The following is a 7,619-nucleotide window of genomic DNA, read 5'->3' as shown; positions in this document are numbered from 1 at the left end:
AAAGTGGTGGTGTTCTATATATCTTTTCCGGGTTTTACTGCGGAACTGCTTTTTAATGGTATGGACTTGTCATGGAATTAATGCTTGACACACTCGCTGGATATTTTGGACCATGAGTTCAGAACAGTTCCATGCAGATATTCCTCTTTGAAGCCTCACAGCTTTATTCTGTAGTTTGGAAACTACAAGTACATAAGGTTCTGTTTCTTATAAGCTTTTCTCTTCATTTACAGCAGTTCCTTTCTTCTTTTTCAAGGTCTTTGGCAAGATTTAAAATTGTGTCTATTTTATTGGACTTAATATAGTCTTTGTGTGATGGTGCTCAACAATAATTGTGTTTCAGCATCACTCTACCTATGAAATGTGTCCTCGTCCAAACTGGCATTGATTTAGGCAGTCAATGGCCATCGATTTGCTTTTCTTAGTTTAGCACCTCCATTCTTGTGGGAAAGGTTAGTGGAGTAGATTGAGGGGTGAAATTACAAACACTCCCAAACTCCTCTTAATGCACACCATTCTTTGGGAATAACATCGGGCCAGTTAATGCAGGCCTTGAGTGACATTGTCCCCATGAGCAGCAAAACTGGGCCAATGCATTCATTCATAGATAGACAGATCAATAAGACAGCTTCCAAAACAAACCAGTGGAGAGGTTCCTTTATTCCTCTTGAGTGGCGCCTATTCACCGGCGAAGTCCCTTCTCCAAAGAGTGGCGTGGAGCTCCGCTTCAGGACGGGGAGCACAGACCCCCTCACCCCCACTCCCTGTCCCCAACACAACCAGAAGAACTGAGGAGTTTCTGGAGAGGTGACACTATAATGGTGAGCTTTCTGTCTGGCGCAGAATGATGATCCCACCCTCGTGTCTATTGTGGGAAGCAGCCAACATTACGCCATGATTGACCTGACCTTGTATCATGAAAGACCTTAAAGAGAACACTTTACATTGCTTGAACTCCTCTGACCTCATTTTTACTTTTTCTTTCTTTTCTTTTTTCAACAATGATACATCCAAATTATGACAAAGATAAGAAAAACAGAAAACGGTTCCGTGCTGATTTGAGTGCCTGTTACAGATTGGTTGTCTGAGATCAGCATGTAGCAATCAACCCAAATGTAATCCATGCAATTATCATCTTTTCATAACCATGGCAACCAGTGAAAAGGTAGCACAAAACATTTAAGCATCCTTACATGCTGCAACCAAGCAGGCTTTTGAAAAACTGGAGATATAAGTGATAAATTTAGCTCATAACCAAAACAGCCTCCAACTTCTACAAAGCAGCATTCAAATAAGAATAAGAATAAACGAGACAGATAATGACACAACTGATGACGGAAACAACAATTTTATTGACAATAGAGATAAAAGTGCAGTTTATGACATGTAGTAAATGCAGGGACAATTCACAGTGCACACAAGCTGTTAACATAGAAATCAGGACACCATAAAATGTATTGAGAAACAAGGAAGTTATATTTGATAATGTACAATAAAGATTTGGGGGAAATTAATAGTTTGGGGGATATATCATTATTTATTTGAATCACATTCAGCATCAGTGTGTCATTGATCATCTGTTTCTTTATATCAACGATATTATGTTTCTGGTTATTACAGTAAGATGATTTTGTAGTAAAAAGCTTTGTGGGTTTCCAGATGTATTTTTACATGTGTACATGTTTCATACCATTTACACCTCTTCATATGTCCACATATCGTTCACTGATGAAGCGCTCTGTGTGTTATCGTGTAACAGAGTGAAAGCTGCACCAGTTACCAGGGCAAAACGCAGGGTAACATGTTGAGGAGGAAAAAAAGGAAAAAGGAGGAGAGATTAGCCTCTCACCAAGCAAAGTAAATTTAAATCTCGTCATGGTTAAAATTTGAGGTCCACTGCCTCGTGCTAGAAATATGAAATGGCTGACTGCCCTCATGGTAATCACTACTGCTCTTACATTAATTCATCTCCAGATGAACATTGTTCCACTGGGGTTTCCATGCTTCAGTGTTGTAGGCCTTTAATTAGCAGCCTCCTGATAGACACTATACCACAGACACAGTGCTAGAACTCCTCCAAGTGTGCGTGTGTGTATTTAGTGGTGAAATGAATATGCTCCCCTAAAAGCGTAATGTAAAGACACACACACACACACACACTGTAATTGTTATATTTAGTTCTATTATTTCTAATAAGCCTTTTTTGATTATCTTGAGAATTAAACTGATGTTGTGAAACTGCACATTATCATTCTTCCAAACACAGTGACAAAAGCTGCATTCAGAAGCACTTGCCTGCTCATTACTGTTTTAGTTAGGCCTTTTCTTTCTGTCTGTCTTTTTTAACATTTTAGTAGGCCTATCAATTATCTAATTCTGATGCATTTCACCTCGAGCTTCATGTTCTTCTATAGAGAAATACTTAGCCACTAAGACAAGTGAATTTTATACTCTGTGTCTTGTTTATGTAATCCATGATTTACCAGGGAAAAAAACTGTGCTCAGCTGTTCAGCAGATTAATGTTACATTTAAAATTAATTAGCAAAAGCGGGACAACTGTGCAAAGCTTAATGTCTTCCTCAGACTTTGATGGTGAAAAGGCAGAATATTAAGCTCACAGAAACCTACTGTAATAGATTTTTCCCCCCCCAAGTAATCCATGTGAATGAATAAATGAATTATATATGTTATAAACTCTCGCTGTGTCCCATTTCTGTTGATGAAAATCCTACTGTAGGTGTCTTCTTAACAATAACAACCAACAGAGTGGACTGCCCCCTAGTGCCACCAACCGAGTGTGACAGTGTCTGGAGGGGGAGGGGGAGAGCCTGCTTGCCTTGAGCATTAGCAGAATGCCAGCCTTTCAGTGCCATCCAATCAGGAAGCACCGTGGTAACGCGTTCGTACATCCGAGTGGAACTAGGTGGCGAATGCAAATGCTCCGAGATCAAGGTTTCTCCTTGGCAATGGTGCAGCACTTGTTTCTCTCCTTTCATGTCCGAATGATGATGGTGATAATAAGAGGGGAGGACAGGCCTCAGATTGAGCCAAAGGGGGAACGAGAATCGATGAGATCTTTGATATGGAATGCTGCATCATATAATATTAGTGTCATTCATGCAGCTGTTTGATTGACAGTTTATTAGAAAAATTGTGAGAAATGCACCATTGTCTTCATCCATTTTTCATGTTTGAATTGCTGCCACTTTGATGCACTTTGGCGAATGTGGTGCTCAAACTAGGACAAAGGAGCTGCAGCTCAAATCACGTTTTCTTCTCTGGGGTTTTTCTCCTCTCTGCTCCAAAGAAAGAATTAATACAATAACAAACATATTTCTATAATTGCTTCCTTTGTGGTTCTGCGCTCTAGCAAATGCACTTATATAAACACGCATATCCCCACACACAAACGCATGCACACACAGGGAACTGCAACCTGCATCATTTTTGCTTCAGGGATCCTGTTGTGCTGCGTGCCTCAGGTCCAGCAGACTTAATTTTCAGTCTTATATTTTATTAGGCTGATGATGCACATTGTATTCACCGAGAACTTCAACCTCCAGGTCCTCCCACACATTGCTGTAGATAAAGCCACCCTATATCCCTAATTAAGACAATGAAACTCTGCGCTGTTTTCAGGAAATAGAAAAGTGGTTGGAATGAAGGTGGAAAGATTCTGGGCATTACTCTGGAAAAAGGAAGATATTTATATTAAGTCTGTCAATTTGCTTGTACCTGAAGTATTCATGATCGCTGCATGATTGTATCTTTTTCTTGCAAAACAATACTGGGAGAGAGAGAGAATACTGATTATATTCACATACATGCAGTGTATATGTAGCAGCGTTTCTTTTGGGAGATATAACAGATAAAGATATATAAAATAATGTGTAATAACAGAGCATTGTCTTTGTCTCTGATTGGCACTTGATGAGAATATAGTGTAATATTAAACTGACATTTCAACAGCATCTTATCTGAACATATCTGATGTATGTTCACTTAAGTTATTTTTGCCGTAAACCCTGGTCCGTCTAGTAAAGAGAAAAGGAAAAAAATGAATTATAAATAGACTAAATTGGAAAAATGTATTTACTTGTCCTTTGTGTATTTTCTTGGATGGATGCAAGATGAGAAACAAAAATAACTGATATATTTTTTTCAGCAAATTCCCAAACTAAATAACTCTGAATAAGGTTGTTCCCATTAAATTAGTCATCTTTTCAGTCCTTCAACCAACATTCAAAACACGACCGTGTTCGGGGAGTTAATTTTCCGTTTGATCCTGTTTGTCTGTGAGAAGGTCACATATTGACACCCTGTTGCTTCAAACAACCTCTGACCTCTTGCTGTGACCTGCTGCAGCTCACACCGACTAGCAAAGATGCCGTAAGGTCAGCGGAGTCATTTAGAGTGGTCCCAAGGGAAACTGGCCTCTGGACACTTGGCCTCTGGCCTCTCCCAATGCAGAAACACACACACATACACACAAAACATAGTCCCAGTTTCTTCTATTACTCTGTCTGCTAGACAGACATGGGATGGGAGTGTGAACCTAAGAGAAATAGCTGTTTGTGACTGAGACATGGAATACATATTTATGCTGTATATGCATCAAGAGTGGATGTTTTTGCAAAAAGACATTTGCAAAATTATTTGCGTGTATGTGTGTGAGTGTGTGAGAGAGAGAGAGAGAGAGAGAGAGAGAGAGAGAGAGAGAGAGAGAGAGAGAGAGAGAGAGAGAGAGAGAGAGAGATGTTCCTTTTTTTTAAAGCCAGCTCAGGAGACATACCTATGTGGAAAAAAAAACTTTTCTCACCCTGCAATATTTCACTCTAGAATATGAAAAAGGAACCGCTATAGAAAACCCAGAACACTTTCATCATTATCAATTTTGTTTCTAATGAAAGACTGAGAATTATATATCACTTTTAGCACATTAGGGAGAGAATATAACATAAAAGTGCTCAATTCCTTTTGAAGGTATTTCTTTTATTCTTCCTACAAAAAAGACTATTATCTGGTAGGGTGTATGCATATTAAGCAAGAAAAGCAACTATCATTCATCTTCTACAATGCATAGCTGTAAATTATGGCATTATCTCTGCTGGCACAGAGGATAGGAGTGGAACGGGGAAGAAGGACCAAGGTAGGGATGAGGGAGGGTTGTTGAAAATAGAAAAAAAAAAAGTGTGCGCAAAAAAAAAAGGACAAATCCATACACACACCCTTCAGCCTGAAGTCAATGAGAAAGATTATGCTTGGCCTTATCCAGTAGGGCCTGTCAGATTTATTTCCAACATCAAGGGGCTCTCTGCTGTCTCCAGCCCCATCCATCAGTGCCCTGTTGGGGTTTCTGTGTGGTCAGAGTTCTGGTCCGAGGCTGGGAGTGGAGAGCTGAAGGAGTTTGGAGGAGGTGTGTCTCTGTGTGTGTGTGTGTGTGTGTGTGTGTGTGTGTGTGTGTGTGTGTGTGTGTGTGTGTGTGTGTGTGTGTGTGTGTGTGTGTGTGTGTGTGTGTGTGTGTGTGTGTGTGTGTGTGTGTGTGTGTGTGTGTGTGTTGGGGAAGGGTGTGTGTGTAACTGCAACAGGAATGGTTGCCAGGGCACGCGGGCCCATGGCATTCTCCACCGTCTGGCATCCCAGGGTGCAATGGGAGCACTAGTCCTCAGTAAGTCACCATTGGAGGTGAAAGGCACTGTCACAGAGATGAAAGGGGGCTTCCCCCCGTCCTCTGATCTGTGAGAGAAAAATGAAAAAGACAGACGAATATGGGGAGAGAGAGCGAGGGAGAGGGAGAGAGCTAGAGAGAGTTTTAGCGAGCGTAAAATCGCTCTCACTGTATTTCATGTCAATATGTCTCACATTTGAAATCCTTATTATAGATTGGGTGTGGAAAAAGGGATGTGCTTTCATTGTTCAGGGACATGTCCCCTCACACACACCAACACACACACACACACACACACACACACACACACACACACACACACACACACACACACACACACCATCCCCTTCGCCAGGGCGCCTGTGCCACACCACCCACCCCTGTCGTTCTGCACGATGTAACCTAGCAACTATTTAATTAAAATAGCATCAGCAAGGATAGAGGCTTTTTTCCCCTCCCTTGCAAGGATTTCCTCCAATCTCAGTGCTTTTCAGAACACCATGAATCAAAACTGACGCCATGTCTGCCACTGTATTGTACTCCTCACATCCTCTCCTTTGTTTCTACGTTTGATTAGTTCCACAAAATCTACTTGCACCATGGACGCCTGATTGGTAGGAAGCATGTGATGTCCTATATCAAGTGTGCTGGCACTATATCGATGCTTTAACTGGCCAGAGATTTAAGGCAGGACATTATTATGCCACAGAGTTGTACAAACAAGGCCATCACCTCTCTGTCCTTCAGACTAGTCTATCAGGAATAATAGAACGTCTCCACTTCAAGCCCTTCTCCTCCTCCTGCTCCGCTTGCCCCCCTCGTGCCTCCTTTTCTCTTTGTATGCCAAATCACAGCACCCCCTGTTTCGACCTAAAAACAGGCGCCTCTTACCATGCTCTACATGTGTGCCAATCTCGGGCAATACGGAGCAATTAGAGGAAATGTGAAGCAGCTCCGCATGTCAGCGTACATCGGACTCACTGTCACTCAAACCACATCCATGACTTCTCTGCTCTGAGAAACAAACAATGCAGCAGCACTCCGGTTCAGGGCTGTCAAAACACAAGGCCCAACCTGGAGCTCGTCCTCTCTCCCTCTCTCTGTGTTTTTCTCTCTCGTGCTCTTTCTGTAGCTAATGGATACTCTGATGTGTCACAGAGCAGTGGAGTTATCAGCCCTTTCTTGATTTTCTGTAATGTAACGTTCTGTATAGCACAGGTGCAGCTGAGGGACACATGGAGCCCTTTTCAGATGCTCTCGATAGGAGGACCTCTATCATTACTTAAGAAGCAGTGTAGTTAAAGTCATGGTAAATGGCTTTAATGATGCTCCCTCCAAATGGGCACATTATAGGGTTGACCTCTGCTCCAGGTACTCACATGCTTTCCACCTAAAATGACATATTTCACCTTCTTATATCCCCCTTTCTTTTCTTTTCTGCACTATTTCCATTTCTGCAGAACTGCAAAACCACTCTAGACATTGCAATTCAAACACAGATATTTGAGACCAGTGAAAGTGTTAAGAAATGTAAAAGAATAAAATCACATATGCACTTCTATCTAACAGTTACTGAGAAAATCACTTTAAACCCAATTTAAGGGGGTGCTGGCACTGGACCATTAAGTATCATCTTTTCAATAAAAAAGTATCAATGGCGGAAAATCCTCTTAAGTTGAGGAACATATTCAAAATTCAAGCATGTGTCTGACTGCTTGAATAGGACTGGAGGCCAAAACGATTTGGATTTGGTGGTATATATATATTTACTTCAAATTCAGATTAATAAAAGTCAATGATGTGGATATTATATATATCTTTTTTATTCATATTTTTGGTTTGAAACCTCCTTGTTGAATTTAACAATGAAGACTAATATAAGCAATCACCTGTTTTGGGGCTTAATGCAGAATACTGTATTATTAACACTAATCTTGAATTGGAATTAAT

This window comes from Trachurus trachurus, assembly GCF_905171665.1.
Source record: "Trachurus trachurus genome assembly, chromosome: 9".
Classification (NCBI taxonomy): Eukaryota; Metazoa; Chordata; class Actinopteri; order Carangiformes; family Carangidae; genus Trachurus; species Trachurus trachurus.
Note: the sequence above shows the minus strand (reverse complement) of the source record.